The sequence below is a fragment of the Leuciscus leuciscus genome, assembly GCF_965113295.1.
Source record: "Leuciscus leuciscus genome assembly, contig: HAP1_SCAFFOLD_743, whole genome shotgun sequence".
Lineage (NCBI taxonomy): Eukaryota > Metazoa > Chordata > Actinopteri > Cypriniformes > Leuciscidae > Leuciscus > Leuciscus leuciscus.
This window is the reverse complement of record NW_028117997.1, coordinates 1-23,698: the sequence shown is the minus strand read 5'-3', so window position 1 is coordinate 23,698 and position 23,698 is coordinate 1. Positions and strand designations below refer to the sequence as shown.

General features: G+C 37.7%; 1 long non-coding RNA gene across 1 annotated transcript; it reads left to right on the top strand.

Moving 5' to 3' along the window:
• Positions 1-21,198: 21,198 nt before the first annotated feature.
• On the top strand, positions 21,199-23,691 carry LOC309491941. The gene is made up of 3 exons (XR_014203374.1): positions 21,199-21,284; positions 21,958-22,077; positions 23,196-23,691. It is a non-coding gene; the product is annotated as an uncharacterized lncRNA (long non-coding RNA).
• The last annotated feature ends 7 nt before the right edge of the window (positions 23,692-23,698 follow it).

The following is a 23,698-nucleotide window of genomic DNA, read 5'->3' as shown; positions in this document are numbered from 1 at the left end:
AGTAATGTGCGCATATATGCGGGTGAACAGCGCACTCTGCTTATTACACGCACAGGGACGCGCAGCAGCAGCAGCAGCACACAAACATGCCAAATATTAAAAACGGCTTGTCCCGTAAATGGTCTGATTGCACTTTAACTTCGCGCACGAGCAGATCCGTTTGTTCTCTGGAGACACGTTCAGTCTTTCCACTTGTAAATTCCGCCATGTAGGCTAAATAGCGAATTCGCCATGGCGCGTGCGCAACTGGCTTTTAAAGGGAATGGGAGATGAAACTTTGGCTGGTTTATTGCACATTATGCCCAAAACACACCCATTACCCATTTATAGAATAGGGACAACCCTTTTAGACTATGCACCGAACACGCAAACCATTTCTCCCATCATTAAACTAGCAATTCTCCCATCGTTAAACTAGCAAAAGTGGATTCGGCCATATGCTTAAAATAGGACCCCTAGTGTTAGACCTACCCAAAATCTCTATTTCATGTGTATCTCTTTATTCTAATATATTTATTTGTGCTACTTTTAAAATTAATTCAAAGATTGAAATCAAGCTTCCTTGTGTTGTGTAATCTCTTAAGCAACAAAATTACCCCATTGTTAAAACACAAATACAATGATTGAGCAAACATTTTGTGGATATATATATACATTTGTTTTGAAAAAAAAAAAAAATCCCATTTTAAATTGCAGATCGCAATTTTACCCTGAAAAACGCAATTCGATTTTTTTTCCCCCCAAATTGTGCATGTCTTCTTTAGAGACACCAGGACTTGCAGCATGTTTATCAGGCATTTTGGGGGGAAACTACAAGTCAATAAGGAAAGAATCATATTTCAGCATTCCTATGAAATTTGAGGGATTCAAATGAAAATGTTACCAAGTTATTTCTCGCATTATTACACTTCTTTTTTCATTACATGTTGCCACAAGAACACGTTACAATTCAAACTACATTGTGTATAATGGGACTACCCATTTATGGCGATTTTACTCTCATATTGCATAAAGTAAAATAGTATATCAAATAATTCTGTTATATCTTTCATACCATAGTCAAGAATCATCTTTATACAAAGTTTGGTTAAAAATAGCCTGAAACCTAAAAATGTATTGGTAAAAAAGAACATATAAATGTTTTGCATATGCATGTCTTTTTATCATGCCATTTTATTTTCTTGGTGTCGTCTACATATTTTTTTTTTTTCACACACACAAAAAAAAAAAACCTCCATTGGTTTCTTATGTTCCAAACAATGTAATGACAAACTAAATTCACAAAAAAATGGTTCTCATGAAGATACAAAAATACATCTAAAACTAGATACTAGTAGACTCAATAGTAAACTAGATTTGTGCTAAATAAAGAATTAACTTTATTTCTTTGTTTTTCTTTTGCCTTCTTAAATTGCATTTGGGCAATTTAATATGTTGATTTTTAGACCCGATGGAAGTGAATGAAGACAAACTGCATAATTTCACAAATGAAGAGGGAAAACCGAAATATAAAAATGAAGACAAACAACAACTGTTTCAAAAACCTCATCATTTCAAAAATGAAGATGAACACACATTTGCTTCAAAGACTGAAGATAATTTCACACAAAAACAAGCTGGAAAATCTGGAGACAAAGGATCTTTCACCTGCTCTGAGTGTGGAAAGAGTTCCTTATATAAATCACACCTTAAGATACACATGAGAATTCACACTGGAGAAAAACCGTTCTTCTGTTTTGAGTGTGGAAAGAGTTTCATAGATAAATCAGCCCTTAACCGGCACATGAGATCTCACACCGGAGAAAAACCGTTCTCATGCACTCAGTGTGGAAAGAGTTTCGGACATAAAGGACACCTAAATGATCACATGAAAATTCACACTGGAGAAAAACCGTTCTCCTGTTCTGAGTGTGGAAAGAGTTTCAGTCGCAAAGAGGACGTAAATGTGCATATGAGAATTCACACTGGAGAAAATCTGTTCAGCTGCTCTGAGTGTGGAAAGACTTTCATTCGGAAAGGACACCTTAATGTGCACATGAGATCTCATACTGGAGAGAAGCCTTATACATGCTCTCAGTGTGGAAAGAGTTTTGGTTACAAAAGCGTTCTTAAAGATCATATTCTCTTTCACTCTGGAGTGAAGCCGTTCAGCTGTGATCAGTGTGATAAAACATTTGTTTTGGCATCAGGCTTAAAAATACACCTTAAAGTTCATACTGCTGTAAAGACTCACGTTTGTTCTTTTTGTGGAAAGAGTTTTACACGACTGCAAAATTTAAAAGAGCATGAGAGTATTCATACTGGTGTGAGACCATATGTGTGCTTTGACTGTGGGAAGACCTTCACTATATCAAGTAACTTAAAATCACACCAGAGAGTTCATACTGGAGAGAAACCGTACAAGTGCTCACACTGTGAAAAGAGTTTCACTCGTTCAGACTCCTTGAAAGCTCATGAGACTGCTCATACTGGAGAGAAACCACACAAGTGCTCACACTGTGGAAAAAGTTTCGCTCGGTCAGATTCCTTGAAAGTTCATGAGAGAGTTCATACTGGAGAGAAGCCGTACAAGTGCTCTTCTTGTGGGAAGAGTTTTACCCGAGTATCTCATCTACTGTCTCATTGCCGGAGTTGTCTAATTCAGTTTTTCCCAACCACTGTGATGTGATAGGTTGTCAGGTGTGCCAATAATCAAATTCCAAAAAATAAGTTAAATTAAATGCTACAAATGAGAATGTGTCATCGCTATATAGGGCCGAAACCTTGTAACTCTATATTCAGTGTTGTGCCTGAACGCGTTCATTGAACGATAGTTCATGAACTCGTTCATATTTTGGGCGAACGTGAACTGAACGTACTCTATTACTGCCTGATGAACGTTACTGTGAACTCGTTCATTCTGGTGTCTGTGAACGGCACGCTCTCTCAGTTTAACTTCGTTCATAAGGGTGCAAGATTTCTATAGAAATGTATTTGTCCCGTTCGGAACCTCTGTTGTCCCGTTTATTGACGCTGATCTAACCACTGATGTATGACTGAATCTGAACAGCGGCACTTGATCACGACACCGGTCATCATCCAATCACAGTCCACACTCGCGCACATCAGACCATACGAATAACAAACTCTAAATTGAGAATTAATTATTATTTTGGGACAAATCATTGTTTGATTTGTGCACAGAATCCTCCGCTGTCTGGTCGCTTCGATCCGGACTCGCGCTACCGGCAAATCCCTTTCACTGTCCGACTGGGTTTTGATTTCGGCAAATCAGTTTTGACGAATTCAAACAACGTGATTATTGTGAGTCCAACATACATCCAGCCACGCAAGAAAGCATGAAATCGTCCTGAGGGAATAATATACTGATGTGATTTGCTGGCCAAGAAACATTTCTGATTATTATTAATAAAAAAATAATAATAAAAAAAATCAGGATTCTTTGATGAATAAAAGGTTCAAAGTAAATTTATCCGAAATAAAAAAAAAACGTAACATTATAAATGTACTTGCTGAATAAAAGTAGGCTATTCATTTCTTTAATTTCTTTAAAAGTAGTGTATAATTACAAAAGCTAATAATTATAAATGCTATTATTTTGAACTATGGTTTGTGTGTAATATGACTTTAATCAAAACAAATGTGTTGTCTGAAAACCTTTTAAACGCATACGAACCTGAAATGACATATAGGCCTACTGTGTTATGTTGGCCTAGCCTATAGCCTACAAATATTTTGAGTGTCCCTCATTTTCCTGTAAAGAACCATGCACGATTGTCCCGCATTTGTTTAAAAAAAAAAGTTTTTTTAGTTGGCAACCCTACCCTCAATGCTATGTAAACCCTGGTTGGATAAGGATTTTAAAATTGGATATGAAGATGAAATCTGACGCATAGTTTCAGTGTTAAAACTGATAACATAATTTCTGTCTGTGGTTTTATATGGGCTGTGGCAATAATTTTGAAAAATAATAGCTCGCAGCAACATATGGAAAAAAAGAACTGAACTAGTTCATTTTTTGGAACTGTGAACTTTAGTTCAAAATTTTGAAGTTTGAACTATGAACTGAACTAGTTCATTTTAAAATTTGTGAACTGAACTTTGAACTAGTTCATGTAGAAAGTGAACTTTCCCAACACTGTCTATATTTCATTATATAACACTATATTTCACTATATTATCATTTTTGTTTGATAAATGTTATTGGTAATCCTTTACGTCTGTATGTGGGTTTTACAAATATTTAACCAATAAAAAGCATTTAAAAGAGGTTGTGAGGGATATATGTACCTCGTAACTCCATTGGCTCCATTGAACTGTCAGTCAAGCCTCATAACTCCACCCTGCCTTCATTTAGAATGAAGTGCCATGCACAGGAGATCTCTGCTTGTTTGCAATGCAAGGGTAAGGAACAGATAAAGAACTGATGTTTAAGTACAGCGTTTTTCTTTTCTCAAGAAACACTATGGGGCCTTTGCACCGGATAGTTCTAGGAACTAGGGCTGGGCGATGTGGCTGAAAACTGTATCACGATATAAGTGTTTCATATCGGTCGATATCGATAATTACTGATATTTTTTATGACCTATTTAAAATAAGGACCAGGAGACAAATATATTACATTTAAAAAATATATATTTTAAACTTAAAGGTATAGTGGAGGATTTTCCCGAATTTTAGAAAAGAACCGACCTCTCCACTTTTTGAAAAAATGCACATGCGCAACACTCTACCTGCTCCCGAGAGGGAACGCCTATTAAACGTGTGCACGAGAGATGGCTAGCATCGCTAATCATAGCTTACATTAACTTTTACTAGCAGTGATTTTAAATGGATTTCTCCAAATAGCATGCCAAACTTTACCTGTCGAGTAGAAACTTTGCGACTGATGCATCAGTGGGAAGCCCAACCTGTGCTTTTAGCGCACGCCAGCGTGTGAAATATTCTCCCAAAAACACTCTGGTCTTGTTTCTTTCTTCAGAGGCCTTTCTCTTCTTGTCATACAATTCATAGACACTTTTTCTCTTGCGACCCTCAGACATTTAAAAAAAACACGGTGAGAACGCCAAGCTTCAATGAATAGCTGAAACCGTAGCTCACCACACATTTACACCTGAAAGTGCGCATGCGCAGAAAGCGAAAACTAGGGACGAGCACGTACGACGGCCTGTAACATATCACCAAAATGATTGACAATTAGGAGGACCAATAATCTTGATGATCCACCCGGAAAAAGAAAATCCTCCACTATACCTTTAACCTTCCTCTGATTATAATCCCCTCAGTTATAAAGGCAGAAATGTCGACACAACCATGGAAAACACTCAAAAATTAAAATGTAAGTATAAGTCTAAAATCACAATGAACACTTAACAATTATCTCTTAACATTAAGGTGCAAAATTAAAGAATATGTAAGAAATGCGTGTAATAAAATAGTGCAAAGTGTTAAATATAAACATAGAGAAACCGACGACGGTCTTGCATAATTTCCAGACGACATTGGTCTGACTACAGTCAGAATACAATCCAAAAAACTGGCATACTGGATAGCTGACTCTTCCTGTTTTATCAACAATCGCTGCGGCACTCATTTTCCACTTATCACTCCACGCCGGTTCTGTTACTGAAGAATTAAACACAAGACAACAATATGGCACAACCATACTGTTACATGACTGGCTGTTAGCGTGTCACCCCCTACGTTGCTAGGTTACTAGAGAGTGAGTGCCTTTGTTCATGCAACCAAACTTGCTTCGCAACCTCTGGTTTCTTCCGACGAAGAAAAAAAAAATTATCGAACGTTTTATCAAACGCATTTTTTATTGATACATATCGTTAGCGTTTTATTGCCCAGCCCTACTAGGAACTTACCACCAGGTTCTGGTTGCATTCGCACCGCCAGTAGGAACTCTGAAGTGACGTAAGCCGCGCTTGTTGTTGTGACTTATTTTGACGGCGTGGCGGAGCTTTATTTTTATGGCGCTGAGAACGCCAGAGAATGAGCACACAGTGCTCGCATTCTCCATGTTCATTAGTTTATGATCTGTCTAACAGTCCTGTCTAATACGATATTCAATAGAACTGTTATACATAGAAAGTAGACAGTGATGAAAAGTTATTCGAGTTAGCCTTGTGGTTGATGTCCAGTGTCACCAGCTGAGCAGAAATACATAATCATGCGCCCAAAACCGCGCACTTCCGCCAATAGTTCTAGGAACTATGAAAAGGTTCCTCCTGTGCGAAAGACCCTAATGTTCATAAAGGCTAAAAAAATTTTTTTTTTTATTTGAAGAACGGAGAATATTTTTAGTCTTTGCCATGTAGTTGAAGTAAAATATATTGTTTTAAATATCCTGTGCATAGCACTTCATCTATGTAAAATGAGATTTGATCATGATATTTCAACAAGAAGAGCACCCATATAGTTGCAATAAACTATATCCTGGGTTACAATCACCTAGCTTTAGGTGAAGCAACATTATAAAAGGGGAGGCCACACATGGAGTTACGTTTTGTTACGTCCCTTTTGGTCTGTTTCTGTGTTTTATTCTGTTTTGGGAGGTGTTTGGGGTTTTTTTTATCCAGGAAGAAGACCGGACTGGTTCCTGCAGTCTGATTGGTGCCACGCCCTGATTGATCAGCTGACTCCTGGTCATTTATAAAAGCCTCCTTCGTTACTTCTTTCATTAGCCTTGTGCTCACTCGCTACACTTGCCTTGCCTGACTTTGCTAGTTAGTTTTCAGAGTGTATTAGTAAGATTGTTGAGTGTTTATTTTGTGGTGTTCATTTGAAAGTGTTTTTGAGAAATAAGTGGTTTGTTTGTTTCTTGTAAACTGCCATACTTGTGATAATGACTACCGCCTGTTTAACGACCTAGATTCCAGATTACCCCTGCACTGATTTGTTTGCTCTTATACCTGTATATTGTGTATAGTAATTTTGGAGGTACGGAGACCAATGCCACTTTTTGTTTGATCTTTATTGCCTGCTCTGGGTTAGGGAGTTGGGTAAGCAATTGTATTTTTGTTTATTATTTTGGGCTCTGTTGGCTTCTGATGCAAAATCCCCAATTGTAATATAAACCTGTTAAATCCTATAAACATTGTTTCATTCGCTTTTCAATAAAAATAAACCTTATCTGGTTTTTTTCATTTTTTATGTTAGGCCTTTGACCTAGACAAGGTGTAACAGAAACGTACAAATGAATATTTCATTAGAAATAAATTAAAATAATAATACAAAAAGTAATTCAAGACAAAGACAAGAAAAACAATCCAGGAGAAGAGGAAAAGACGAACGGCACCAAGGTCCAACTCAGACTAGTCTTCAGGACGCCCACATGCAGCTCAACGGCTAACCCGTCTAGCCGTGTCTGATGTAATTCTTCCATATGACTTTATCCAAACACTCCCCAAGAATAATTTTTAATCAAATTATTACTTACCAAATAATCAAACTCATCCAATTATCTCTCACCTAACTGTTTTACCAAATAGGCCTACCAAAGAATTGAATGAGCCTTTCTCAGTTTGATCCCGGACGAGCTCCCATAATGTTACGACCACCTAGGTGAAACAACATTACAAAAGATGTGTTGTTAACATGGAAATCACGTAACTAATGACAAATGAGGCCTCAGTTTGGTTCCGGATAAAGGGAGTTCGAAACTTGCGCCACCTTGTGGGTTTTTTCAGTATTAGTAGAAGCAGTAGTAGAACTAGTGTCAGAGAGTTAGAGAGTTGTGTCATAGTCGTTATTGTGTCATATAGGGCTGTATATTATTACATTATATAAGGTTAGATGAGTTATAGTATATTTTTATTATTAATTATATTAGCTATATTACAGGGTTGTTATATTAATTAGATAACATTAGTTGGATTGCTTTGGATGTTTGGATTTGGACTGGACTGCTTGTTGATTTGGATTGCCCTTTTGGATTTGTTTGCTTTTTGTGAGCTCTTCTGTTTTCCTGGTAATGGAGCCATCAAAAAAAAAAGGAGAAATTCTACCCTGGCTCGACTTTGCCCTGACTGACCCTGTCTGGGAGTATTTTGAAATGGTTGCTCACAATAAGGTACGTATGTGTATTTTTTTTTTCAACTGTCTTGATATAATATTAATCCTCACTATATGGCTGTATAATATTTCATTTCTATTATTTCATGTCTCAAGGTGAAATGCTGGCTGTGCCTAAAGATGCGGACATACAGCAATAACACCTCCTCTATGGTCAGGCATTATCGGTCAGGCACACTACTAACAATCCACACACTAATCAAATTAATAGAAAATTAAACTTTTATTTACATATTTAAACAATGTGTTAGGCTCCTACAATACACCAACATTTTATCTTGTTATAGATTCCAAAAAAAGCAATGGTGAATGAGGCTATAAGCCTTACCTCTGACATGTGGACATCCCTAAACATTGATGCCTACCTAGCAATAACTTGCCATTTTATAGATGACAATGACAAGATCTGCACTATTTTATTAGGTGTAGAGCATTTCCCTAAGAGCCATACTGCTGAGAACTTGGCTGCTGGACATATCAAGCTCATTAAGGAATGGGGCATAAAGGATATAGTTATGTGCCTGGTAACTGATGCTGCAGCCAATATGATAGTATGTGTACAATCATTAAATATTATACATTCGATATGCATTGCACATGCACTAAACCTTATTGTGAGGAAATCTAAGGAGGACATTAGTAGCTTCAACGAAATTCAATCCAAATGTACGAAACTTGTTTATCTATTTCCGAACCAGCACTATGGCAAAAGAGAGACTGGCCCAAGAACAGGAGCAGATGAGGAGACCAGTTCTGAAATTAATAATTGAAGTGGACAATCACTGGAAATGCACTTACGTCTCTATCAGCTGAGAGAGCCAGTGGGGGCAGCCCTGGCCTGTCTAAGGACTGACATCACCCCTCCTACAGCCCTGGAGTATGAGGTAGTCCATGATGCGTTACATGTTCTTGCCCCTTTCCGCCAGGCTACAGTAGAGCTTTCTGGGGAGAAAAGGGTGTCTCCCTCCAAAGTGGTGCCTTTGATGAAGATGGTAACGAGGTAAGCTGTAATGACGAAGCTAGAAGGCCTCAAGTCCAATTTAACAAGGTTGGATCACAACCTTGTCCGGAGGGTCAGGTAAAACGCAGTACATTTAGAATCATTAAGTGTGGGGGGTCCATAAAGGGGGTCGCACACCGGACGAGAAGCGCAGCGCCACGTCTTTTGAAAATTCAAACACTTTATTCTCTATGAGAGTACACACACCAGCGGCGGTGCCATTCGGCTCTGTCCGCGGCGCCCAGACACAGAAATTACCGCGACACAGAGCACCATTTACATCGTTTTATATTAAATTTACATTATATTTGTCTCAAATCATCGTAAATGACAGACTTCACCCTGTGCTGCAATCAGTGTTGTGCCTGAACGCGTTCATTGAACGATAGTTCATGAACTCGTTCATATTTTGGGCGAACGTGAACTGAACGTACTCTATTACTGCCTGATGAACGTTACTGTGAACTCGTTCATTCTGGTGGCTGTGAACGGCACGCTCTCTCAGTTTAACTTCGTTCATAAGGGTGCAAGATTTCTATAGAAATGTATTTGTCCCGTTCGGAACCTCCGTTGTCTCGTTTATTGACATACAACAGCGGCACTTGATCACGACACACCGGTCATCATCCAATCACAGTCCACACTCATGCGCACCAGACCATACGAATAACAAACTCTAAATTGAGAATTAATTATTATTTTGGGACAAATCATTGTTTGATTTGCGCACAGAATCCTCCGCTGTCTGGTCGCTTTGATCCGGACTCGCGCTACCGGCAAATCCCTTTCACTGTCCGACTGGGTTTTGATTTCGGCAAATCAGTTTTGACGAATTCAAACAACGTGATTATTGTGAGTCCAACATACACCCAGCCATGCAAGAAAGCATGTAATCGTCCTGAGGGAATAATATACTGATGTGATTTGCTGCCCAAGAAACATTTCTGATTATTATAAAAAATAAAAATAAAAAATCTGGATTCTTTGATGAATAAAAGGTTCAAAGTAAATTCATCCGAAATAAAAAAAAACGTAACATTATAAATGTACTTTCTGAATAAAAGTAGGCTATTCATTTCTTTAATTTCTTTAAAAGTAGTGTATAATTACAAAAGCTTTCTATTTCAGATTTAAATGCTATTATTTTGAACTATGGTTTGTGTGTAATATAACTTTAATCAAAACAAATGTGTTGTCTGAAAACCTTTTAAACACATACAAACCTGAAATGACATACAGGCCTACTGTATTATGTTGGCCTAGCCTATAGCCTACAAATATTTTGAGTGTCCCTCATTTTCCTGTAAAGAACCATGCACGATTGTCCCGCATTTGTTTAGTTGGCAACCCTACCCTCAATGCTATGTAAACCCTGGTTGGATAAGGATTTTAAAATTGGATATGAAGATGAAATCTGACACATAGTTTCAGTGTTAAAACTGATAACATAATTGCTGTCTGTAGTTTTATATGGGCTGTGGCAATAATTTTGAAAAATAATAGCTCGCAGCAACATATGGAAAAAAAGAACTGAACTAGTTCATTTTTTGGAACTGTGAACTTTAGTTCAAAATTTTGAAGTTTGAACTATGAGCTGAACTAGTTCATTTTAAAATTTGTGAACTGAACTTTGAACTAGTTCATGTAGAAAGTGAACTTTCCCAACACTGGCTGCAATATACATTTAATTTTACATTCATTTACAGAAATCATCTGCTTGAATGAAAATTGCTGATGTTATCGGATTTTCAGGTGATATTCTCAATTCATTCAGTTAACGGATGCTCTGAGGTAAAGTGTTCAGATCACAGACTCAGCAACTATTGTATTTAATTGTACAGTACAATCATAAAATAGTACAGACATTATCTTAATTTCATAATGTCCTTAAAACATAAGAATATTGCTGGCCATAAACTGAGAAAGTGCACGTCCGCTGTGCGATACCTGCAGTTGTTCTACACACGACGCGGCGCTGAATAATGTGTAGGCATCAACCTTTTTACCCATCTCCGTGTCCATCACCCTGCGGATTATGCCATTTTACAGAGAGTAAATTGCTATTATTTTACTAGTCATGGAATGGGAAACGTGACATTAACCTTTTAACAGGCGGTTTCTGTGTTCATATATTTAATAAAGGGTGATTATTAAGAACTTTGCTGGATGTTTTAACACAGGTTTACAATAAAAAAGTGATACATTGATCATAACGAATCAATTTGTGTCAAAATTGCACATTAGTCACACAGAAATAAAGTGGTTTACCGTTAGGTCTATTTCACAAAAGAAAGAGGACACACTTACTGATTCAGTCACGTCTGTTTCTGTTTATTTGGTAGTTACACGACAGTTACATTACATTTAGAAAGAATGATCATTTCAACAAATATTCCACCAAAAATACAGGAGCTTTAGCACTCTCTCCCAGTAGGCTACAGATAAGCCCCTTTCACACAGAGATTCCGGAAAATACACGGATAAAGTGACCCGGGATTTGACCCGGGTTCGTTTGATTTTGGTCATTCACACTGCCAGTGATTTTCCGGAATCAGAGAGTGCGTTCACACACAACCCGTAAAAATGCCGTAAAGACACGTGACATCGATGTGACTTGTAATCTCAGCAGCGTCTTAAGTTTGCTTATGAGCTGCGATCTCTCTCTCTCTCGAGAAACCACGCCTGTGCATTTGTTTCTCTGATTCGATCATAAACTTGCGCATTACATACCGTTTCACAGCTGGAGAACGAGCCCGGCTTCAGCGTCATCACTACGACACGGCATTGTTACGGCTTTTGTTCACACAGCGCGCGTTCCGGGACTGAACACGGCAATGTTACTAGGTCCCGACCCGGCATCGATCCCGGCTTAAATCCCGGGTCGAGTTTGCGTTCACACAGAAGGCGCTCTGGCAATTTGCCGGCAATTTGCCGGGTTCAAAGCGCTGTGTGAAAGGGGCTATTTTGTCAGTCAGAGAAATAGAGGAAGCTCCTGAAAAAAAAGTTGCTTTATTTTATGATACGGAGCTAAATGGATATCAGACGGTCTGGTATAAAGAGATGAGACGTAGGCTACTGACAGATAAAATATAAAAATGATTGTGATAGCCTTTATGGTTTGTCTGATTTCTTCAAGCGTTCATATTTGATATTTAGCGTAAATATTTCTACCTTATACGGTGATCAGAATCCACATCGGATCACAAACAGAAGGCATTCAAACATGAAAGTGAGTTTTGAAGTAAATTATTTTAAAAGTCTTTAATGCTGATAGAATCATCCGGCGATGGAAACGCGACTGGCCCTGGCATGCACTGGCACGCCCGCTTTTGGCCCGACAGTGGAAACGCGGCTACTGATGAGTTCTGCTGACTTAAACATTCAGTGAAGTAAAGTAAAGTAAAATATAAGTCAGTTGACTTGTACTGTGTGTGGGTTTATATAGCTTATACAGTTATATATAGGCTATGTCTTATAGGTTATATAGGAATTTGTAGAATTAAAGAGATTATATATTCCTTTGTTTTATGTTCATACACTACCGGTAAAAAGTTTGGAAACATTAATATTTTTTATGTTTTTGTAAGAAGTCTCTTATGCTCATCAAGTCTGCATTTATTCATTAATGAATAAAAAGTAAAAAAAAAAAAAAAAACGATTTATTTAAAATAGAAATATTTTGTAACAATAAAAACTACCGTTTAAAAGTTTGGGGTCAGTATATTCTTTATTCATTATTTTCTTTCTTTCTTTTTAAATAAATAAATACTTTTATTCAGCAAGAATGTATTAAATTGATTCTTTTTTTAAAGACTTACATTGTTAAAAAATATTCATATTTTGAATAAATGCTGTTCTTTATAACTTTTTATTCATCAATGAATCCCGAAAAAGTATACCAGGTAAAAAAATAAAATAAAAAAAAACATTGAAAAAAAATAATTCCAACATTGATAATAAATCAACATATTAGAATGGTTTCTGAAGGATCATGTGACACTGAAGACTGGATTAATTGATCACAGAAATAAATTACATGTATGGGGTGGTTGATTATGATTTAACTTTTCTTACTTCATTTAGTGTGTAATGTTGCTGTTTGAGCATAAACAATTTTATGATTCAACCTTTTGATCGATACTGTATATGTTTATATATGTAGCACAGTAGTCCTGTGAGGAACAACATGTTCCTCGACATAGAGAAATTACAATAAAGCATTAAAATCTTTGAATCTCTTCACATTCTTTGTTCAGGCTGCCCCACAGCACCTTGATGGGGCATTAGCCATTGGGGGAGTGTCTTTTGTCTCCCCTGGTGTGAATCACATGCATATTCATGGCCATCAACACTACCATAATACAACAGTGCTGACACAAAAACTGACTTACAAAATTTTAATATTTATATTATTGTTTGTGAATGAGTGGTCAGAATGGTTTTCACACCATTTTGTAGTAAAAATTCTAGACTAAAATATTGATAATTCAAAAGTCTTGTGAACAATTATTCAGGACGCCTATGTGTTTTATGGCCTTACTGCGGTGACAATTTTCCCCCAAAACTTACTAACCACTCATAATCTTTATATTCTACAAAATACAAATATGGACATCCATTTTGCTCACATATTATTGTAGCAGAGTTTGTGCTGAATACAGCAAAATTACATGTTGGTCAATAGTATGTTATAAGTAGCTGAAATAAACACAAATGTCAGGGCATGTCAAAACATCTCAAGGACCACCAAAACACGTCAGACCTCCAAGGGGTTAAATGCCCATAACTCAATTAAAGAAAAGCAAATTAAAAACTAAACAAAAGATCCGACTGTTAGCCTACTGTACAGTACTGTTATTTCTTTATGGTATTTTAGTCTGTATCATCTCAAAAGTGGTGTTATTATCAGAAATTAGCTCTATATTTCCAGCACTGTTAAAGTACCAATTCTTCAATTCAGTTCATAGAGAAGCTGAATGAATATTGATGAGGGTTAATTGCTATAATCAGACAATTGAATGTGGGCAAATGAGAGACAACGTCATAGTTTGCAAATCAGAGATATGAAGATTTAACTAAAACTACACGTGTTGCTAAAATTTGTGTCCTTATGTCCACCCTCTCATCACTGGGCATCACAGGAACTTCACTCCACTGGTTTGAGTCCTATCTCACAGGTAGGTCCTTCAAGGTCGCATGGAGAGGTGAGGTATCCAGAGCACATCAGCTGACCACAGGTGTTCCCCAGGGTTCAGTTCTTGGTCCCCTCCTCTTCTCCATCTACACCACATCACTGGGACACATCATACAGGCACACGGTTTTTCCTACCACTGCTATGCTGATGACACGCAGCTCTTCCTCTCCTTTCAACCAGATGATCCCACAGTAGCTGCACGGGTCTCAAGCTGTCTGGCGGACATCTCCACATGGATGAAGGAACATCACCTGCAGCTCAACCTGGCAAAGACTGAGCTTCTCGTCCTCCCTGCCAATCCATGTCTACAGCACGACTTCACCATCCAGCTAGAGTCATCATTAATCAACCCATCAAGATCGGTCAGAAATCTTGGAGTAACGTTTGATGACCAGCTGACCTTCACAGATCACATTTCAAAGACAGCTCGATCATGCAGGTTTGCACTGCACAACATCAGGAAAATCAGGCCTTTCCTAACTGAGCATGCAACACAACTTATCGTCCAGGCCCTGGTCATCTCTAGGCTTGACTACTGCAATGCTCTTCTGGCTGGACTTCCAGCATGTGCAACCAAACCCCTACAGATGATCCAGAATGCTGCAGCTCGGCTTGTCTTCAACGAGCCCAAGAGGGCCCACGTCACTCCTCTGTTCATCTCTCTGCACTGGCTACCTCTCGCTGCTCGCATCAAGTTCAAGGCACTGACGCTTGCTTACAGAACTATCACAGGCTCAGCTCCCTCCTACTTTCACTCACTCCTACGAGTCTACATCCCTACCAGACACCTACGATCGGTCAACGAGCGACGTCTCGTGGTTCCATCACAGAAAGCCACAAAATCACATTCCAGAACATTCTCATTCACAGTTCCATGCTGGTGGAACGCTCTCCCCACCCTCATCCGGAATGCAGAATCCCTGACAACATTCAAAAGACAGCTGAAAACCAATCTCTTCCGTGAGCACTTAACCTTATAGAAAAAAAAATAAAATAATTTCCTTTCCCTTTGAAACATCACTTATCAGGCTTATGCTACTCTGAATAATACCTGAACTTCGTATTTTGAGCACTTCTTGCGTTGTTGTTGCTTTTGCCTCTTTATGATGACTCGCTGAATTTTGTCCTAATTTGTAAGTCGCTTTGGACAAAGGCGTCTGCTAAATGACTAAATGTAAATGTAAAATTCTGCCAACATTCTTCAAAATTACAGAATTTTCCTTTTTGGGTGAACTGTCCCTTTAATGAGTTTTTATTAATATGGAAATATGAACATATATATATATATATTTTTAATGAAATTATTTGAAAACGGAGCCAAGAAGTCGGGCACTTTCTGCTTCCCGAAGTGACACTCGCTCTGAGAGGCAAAACAGTTCTGCTGTGGCTGCTGTGACTATTGCAACAAGAATTTCACTTGGGCCAATTGAAAAATGTAGATGTTATCGGTCACTTGAAATTTTTGATTTGGGAGGGTTAGAAATGTTTTACAGTGTGTAAAAAATACAATATTAACTTCTTATTTATTGAACTGTTGTATAAAATCAATATCACATTTGCACTCGAGACAAAACAGCACGAGTGTGATACTCATTGCTTTTGTGATATTGCTTTTTGTCCATGAAAAATTTTGTTCATGATTTAAGCCACTCAAAAAGTACAAGTCTTGTTCCTTTATTCTTGTAACAAATTCTACATACAATGCAAGTATAATAAATGATATTAATTATAGTGCATTACCTCTTCACAGCCAGACTAACAAAATGTATTTGTACAGAGTATACACTATATTTACTCTCAAACATAAAGAAAATAAGCATTTCCATCTTAAAGTTAAGCATTTTGACCTCCCCCAATTTCCATCAATCCTCAACATGCCTCTATGTAATTTTAACTAATTTCTCTGTCAGATGATGTCGATATGTTGGAAGAAATTCCATCTTTTGATTTATCAGAATATCAAACTATTTACTTGAATGTGACTGATCTAAATATTAACTTTGCTTATTTAGTAAACATCGGGCAACACTTTTTCTTATGAGACTGTAGATTAGATAATTGGGTGAAACTCTTCTCACATGTAGAGCACTGGTTTGGCTTCTCTCCAGTATGAACTCTCTCATGATCTTTCAGGTGTCCTGACTGAGAGAAACTCTTTTCACAGTGTGAGCACTTGTACGGTTTCTCTCCAGTATGAACTCTCTCATGAGTTTTCATGTTTCCTGACTGGGTGAAACTCTTTCCACAGTGTGAACACTTGTACGGTTTCTCTCCAGTATGAATTCTCTGGTGTTTTTTTAATTTGCTGGAGATGATGAAGGTCTTTCCACAATCAGAGCACATATAAGGACTCACACCATGAATACGCTCATGAACTTTTAAAGATGCAAGTTTTGAAAAACCCTTTCCACATAAAGGACAAAAGTGAGGCTTCACATCTGCATGAATTGTAAGGTGTCTTCTAAAGTTTGATTTCAGAACAAATGTTTTATCACACTGATCACAGCTGAATGATTTCACTCCAGAGTGATAATGCATATGGTCTGTGAGATTACTTTTTCGAGTGAAACTCTTTCCACACTGAGAGCATGTGAACGGTTTTTCTCCAGTGTGAATTCTCATGTGCACATTTAATCCTCTTTCCTCAACGAAACTCTTTCCACACTGAGTGCATGTATGAGGCTTCTCTCCAGTGTGAATTCTCATGTGTCTCTTAAGCTCTGATTTATATCTGCAACTCTTTCCACAATCAGAGCAGGTGAAAGATCCGTTTACTCCAGTTTTTCTAGCTTGTTTTTGTGTAAAATTCTTTCTTTTCCCATCTTCATTAGTGAAACGATGAGGTTTTTGCTGTTTGTCTTCATTCGCTTCCACCCGGTCTAAAATCAACATATTAAATTCACATAATTGAATAAAAGAAGGACAAATGAGAAACAAAAAGATATATGGTTCAGTCTAAAAAAACTCAGCAAAAAAAGAAATGTCCCATTTTCAGGATACTGTATTTCAAAGATAATTTTATAAAAGCTCTTCAGATCTTTATTGGACAGTTTAAACAATGTTTTTCATGCTTGTTCAATGAACCTTTAAGGTTATAATTATTGCACATGCACCATGGAACAGTCCTTAAGACACAAATCCTCAGTTTTGCAGAAAAGGTTTAAGCTAGTCTCAGACTAAAATACAGGTTTGAGCTGTTTTAAGTGAAATCAACTTGCACTGACATATCTTAAAATATGTCACTGCCGTTGTTTTGTCTCACGACTTAAATGTCTTAATTGAACTAAGGCTTATTCTTGGCTTAATCTAAGCCCCGTCTGTGAAACCAGGCTTAACACTTCACCGGTGGAAGAAAATTAATGCCACATTAACATTAAAGAGACCTTTCTACTGACTCTGAAAAACACCAGTAGAAAGATCCTCAAGGTCTCTGATCACCTGTGTGAACATGCCATAGTCCTGCTTCAGGAGGCATGAGGACTGTAGATGTGAACAGAGCAATAAACAGCTGTGTCTGTAATGTAAGACACCAAAGACAGCGCTACAGGGAGACAGGACGATCAGCGGATCATTTGTTCTAATGCCAAACTACATGTAACTACATTGTGAACCCTCAGATCTGTTTAGGAACATGCAAGTGGCTTGGTGGAAAAGTGAAGTAACAATATTTACACACAATAAGAAATTTGCTGGTAAAAGGTTGTTAAAAAGTTAGAGGACGTTTCTTTTGTGCTGAGTTTGGAATCTAGTTTTAGATGTATTGTTCTACACCAACCTGTTTGCTCCTCTGTATCTTCATCTTTTATTCTGCAGGGTTCTTCCTCGAACTTCATCTTTACAATAGGATGTCAGTAGTTTCTCCTGGAGTAATTCCTCCTGCTTGCTTCTTCTTCTGTGGGAAGATGGGAATATTTCCCAGCATTTAAACTCGCATAGACGGCTGTGGGAGCGGCTTCACTGACTGAAGGTGTTAATTGTGGATTGTGAATTGCTCACTTAGCAAATGATCATCACACTTAAAATCCATCTCAATTATCCAGGTGCAAATGGTTGCTCAAATAGTCGTTTAGAGACAATCAGTACTCATCTTGCTGGATCTGTCTGCTGTTTTTTACACAGTTAACCACCGAAACCTCCTGTGAACCCTCATGATGAAAGGTATCTCAGGAACTACACTCCAATGGTCCAAGTCTTGCCTCTCAGTAGGTCCTTCAGGGTGAAGTGTCTAAATCGCAACATCTAGATACCGGGGTGCCTCAGGGCTCAGTGCTTGGACCACTTCTCTTTTTCATCTACATGTTATCGCTAGGATCTGTCATTGGGAAACAAATTTGGGATTTACTATCATCTGTATGCGAATGATCGTCAAATTTGTTTACCACTGAAGCATGGGCATAAATGTGCCATTCAATCCCTCCACGAATGTTTGACTGAGGTTAAGTGCTGGTTGGCAAATAACTTTCTCCAATTAAATGAGGATAAGACAGAGATTATTTTATTTGATAATAAGGGGTGTGCAGAGGATGTTTATGGGATTGTTTCCTGGGAAGAATCTGTCTAGCGTGAGAAATCTTGGTGTCGTTTTTTAACTCCAAGCTTAAATTTGAAAGGCAAATCAATGCTGTTGTTAAGAATATTTTTTTCCATCTTAGATCAATATCTAAATTGAAGTCTATCCTCTCGTTTGAAGAAATGGAGAAGGTTGTTCGTGCCTTTGTGTAATCCTGTTTGCATGATTGTCCTAGGGAAAGCAAGAACTGATAAGAATGTGAAATGTGTACCTTGAAATGCAATGTTAGTCGCTTTTTGGATTCATAGTCTCATAGTAGATCTCGCATAGTTGATTGGGCCTTCTCTGTTGCAGCTCCTAGGCTCTGGAATGACCTTCCTCTGTCTGTTAAATCTTCAACCACATTGGGTGTATTTTATGCGTTTAAAACGTATTTGTTTGCTGTAGCATTTGAAAATGCTTTGTAAGCAGTGTATGTAATCTGTTTGCATTGTTTTTATGTTTTTGTTTTTATCTTATCTTTTTCTGTACAGTACTTTGGTTCCACTTGTGGTGTTGAAAGTAGAGTTGAGTTGAGTTTGACATGACCAGTAATGGATACCCTGACAGCAATAAAGTGTCGGCCCAGATCCGACTTCCATCTGGAACGTGTTGAATCCACATCTACCAGATGTGGCCCGGTTCTAGGCCGACACTTTGTTGCTGTCTGGGTAATAACCCAACCCTTATAATCTAACCCCAATAATAATCGCTTCAGTCAAGAAAAAGCATGAAATGACTATTCATAGTTGATTGACAAGGCAACATTTCAAATTTTCAATTAGTTTAAGTTTTTCAACTAGAATTTATATTTTATTTTATTTCATATTTATTTCGATTAGCATAGATGTTTTTAATAGTTTTTGTTAACTAATAACCCTGCCTGAAGGGCAATAACATCCACAGAACTGCTATAATCTGTCAATTATCCAGCTGTTTCAAGCCATTAATATTAACAAATATTCACGAATTATTTAATGCCGGTCTGGGAGACAATTTCAGGCCGAGAGTTTCACACTTATCCAGGTCACTGCATAAACCTACAGCCGTTGCAAACATAATTTAGCCTACATTACTTTTAAGAATATTGACAATAATGTTGGGAATGTGATAACAATGTGCCTCTCTTGAGGGTAAATTGTCTCCACATTCTTTTTATCAGTTTTATTTAGATATATGACATAGCATTAATGTTACTTGAAAAGAGTTTTTAGTCCTATAAAAGCAAGGTTTTGTGAACATTAGCGGAACTGAATGTGCCAGAATAAACATGAAACCCACGGGTTAGCTGTCGTCATCAGAGCTTGAGCAGCATGCCTTGGAGAAACTGTGACTTCTACTATCAATGCTCTATTCCTTGGAGCGGGAATCTTTCTCACTGGAACGGACTCAGGAACATTTCTCACTGGAAAAGATTTTGAAGTGGACTCAGGAGTGCTGGGAGTGGGGCTGGAATCCTCCTTTGGGCTGCTGTTGGTGGCTCAATTGTATTGTATTTTGTACAAACAATTTGGTTAAAAAATAAAAAAAGAATAAAATTGAACTAATCAGGATTTAAGCTGATTCTGTGTCGTCTCGATCCTCTGAATAACTTGCATGGGCTTTTCTGAATGTAGTAATGAAAACAGTTTGGCAGCACCACAGATGTTCCTCTAGATGGTTCCACTAGATGGTATATAAATATATACTGGGCGGATACATTATGAACCCATCTCCCAAACCATGTTTTTGTTGCTAGGGTGTAAACGAGTACCTGCGTGACTCGTCATAGACATAAACAGAGAGAAGTGGCTCTGGCTACAATGTTCTTCTGCAAGACACATTAGCTATGTTTTGTTTATTTGCTACATAGCGTACCTTTAACTGATTAAGTGCACTGTGTTTATCAGACTGAGGACTGTGATGTTTATTTTTATTGGGAGAAATCAAACAACTTGTACTGAGCTGCTCGGACAGAACTGGAGTTTTTAAGTTAAATATCTCTTAATAACTCTCACATATTTTAATAATAACACGTGTACATTAGTATCTAACTTTAAAATGAATTCACAAATAAAATTAAATAAACAACATCATTAAAATGCAACAGTTGAACGAGTCCGGAAGGTAGCCTATACAATTGCAATATTATTATTATTATTATTATAATAGTGATATTATTATACAATTCCCTATATTTTAAGTTTGAATCATTACCAACATCAAACATATTTGGGGAGATAAATTCGTGTTTGTATAATCTCAAACAAGATAACAGATTTTATCTTGGTTGTCGTGTATCTTTAAGATTAAACTAGATAGTTGGATTGGTTTCCGCCAGTAGAGGCGCTCGAGCAACCGAAGCAATGACACACATCCGAGTCTAGAAGAAGAAGAGAAGTGAGCGAGGGAAGGGAACATAAACATGAGAAGTGGAACACAGCCGTTCATTCTGCTTTAAATCTGCTGTTTTCAGACTGTGAGTACATTCATTTATCATTTATTAGGAGAAATCTAAATTCAAACGACTAAACGAGTCAGTTCATTTAGTGAATCACTCAGAAATGAATCGAAATGAACCGACTGATGTTGTTCATACGCTCGTGAAACGTAAACTCGTTACTGACTGTTTTTTTCACATTACAATTTGTGAAGATTATGAGTTGTGCTTTCATTTTATGTAATGAAACCTGGTAAACAGAGTTTTTAATGCATGTAAATCATATATAATGTAAGAGCAACATACAAGTCAGCTATAAGAATTTTTCTTAACAGTTGTTTGATCAAAACACTTAAAGCTGGATAATTGAGAGTGATTGTAAGTGTGATGATCATCTGCTAAATGAGCAACAACGACCACAATTCACTCCTTGTGAAGCTCCCACAGCCGTTCATGAGAGTTTAAATGCTGGGGAATATTCCCATCTTAAATACAAAAATACAAAACTGGTATGCACATCCGACATCCCAAACACCCAGATTGGGCTCAGGTGCAGGACATCAAAATAACATAAACAAAAAAGAAAAGTGAAGTCTGCACACTGCATGCTACTCAAGATAAATGTATTAAAAGCACAACGTTTCGACCATCAGGTCTTCATCAGTGTGCGGACTTCACTTTTCTTTTTTTGAATATTCCCATCTTCCCATAGGAGAAGAAGAAGCAGGCAGGAGGAATTACTCCAGGAGAAACTACGGACATACTATTGTAAAGATGGAGATTAAGGAAGAACCCTGCAGAATAAAAGATGAAGATACAGAGGAACAAATAGGTTGGTGTTTTCCTTCATTCTCTTTAATGACTGATGAGGAACATGTAATTCTGAGTGGCTCAATAGCACACTGTGCGATATAATCAGCATTTATTTATTTATTTGTTGCTATATAAATAAATGTTACAATGTGGTCAGCATGCACAAAAAACGAGGACATATTCAGTAACCAAAACTAAACAACGTTGAAACAGTAAGTGAAGTAAACTGAAGAGAATGTCAAAATAAGGGTCCACACAACAGAACATAAACCTGACAATATGCTTGTTAGCTATTTTTATATGTATAACAGTTGGCTCCTATCCTCGAATCTGACTGGAAAAGAGACCGCTGATATTTCACCAGTATCATCGTCTTCGTCTCTTTGCATAGACAGGCTGTCACTCAGCGTGCAGTTACATTAAGACACTAGGTGGCGGCAAGGGACTGTCTTTGAGTGAGTTATTAAACCGTTCATTCCATGAACACGTTCAAAAATGTTGATTAATTAAAGGTGCACTGTGTAATTTTTAGTGGCATGTAGTGGTGAGGTTGCGAGTTGCCTTTAAAAGATAGATGTAATAAAACAAGGTGTCAATTATTTTAACTTGAGCTCCACTTTTCAAGGTTCAGCTGAACAGCAATGGGTAACGCTGAAGCTGGTGCTTCACTTAAAGACCAATGGCATTGATTCAATGCATTGACCAGCGCTGCCGCTGACACCATTCATGGGAAATCCCCATAAAATATTAAAAGAATGGTACGACAAATATTTTGCTTTCCTTGGACACGGCAACCTTTTCACTTGACCTCAAAGACAGACGCATGTAATCGCACATGCTCTCATTCACTGTCTGTTTAGTCATGTTAGGTGCAAATCCGCACCAAGCCTTTGTACAAATCACCATTATAAACACAGTCTTGTTATCATTATTAACTTATTTAACATTCAATACACATGCACAAAGTTCAAAACAAGAAGGTTATAGTCTTATGAAAAAAGAAAACATGCGAATATCGCGGTTGCTGCGGTTACTTGCGTTCCTCTGCTGTTAGTTTGATAGTATTGCGGTTATCGTGACAACCCTAGACTCAGTTGTAAACTAGATTTCTTTTTGTTTCTCGTGTGTTGATTTTAGACCTGATGGAAGTGAATGAAGACAAACGTCATCGGTTCAAAAAACCTCATCATTTCACCAATAAAGATGGAAACACAGTCATTTCACAGACTTTCAACTGCTCTGTGTGTGGAAAGAGGTTTAAACATAAATCAGACCTTAAGAGACACTTGAGATTTCACACCGGAGAAAGGCCTTATACATGCATTCAGTGTGGAAAGAGTTTTGTTGAGAGAGGAGGCCTAAATGTGCACATGAGAATTCACACCGGAGAAAAACCGTTCACATGCTCTCAGTGTGGAAAGAGTTACAGATTCAAAAGTCTTCTCAACAATCATCTGCGCTCTCACACTGGAGTGAAGCCGTTCAGCTGTGATCAGTGTGATAAAGCATTTGTTTTGGCATCAGGCTTAAGAAAACACCTTAAAGCTCATGCTGGTGTGAAGCCTCACGTTTGTTCTTTTTGTGGAAAGAGTTTTACACTACTGGAAAATTTACAAGTGCACCAGAGTATTCATACTGGT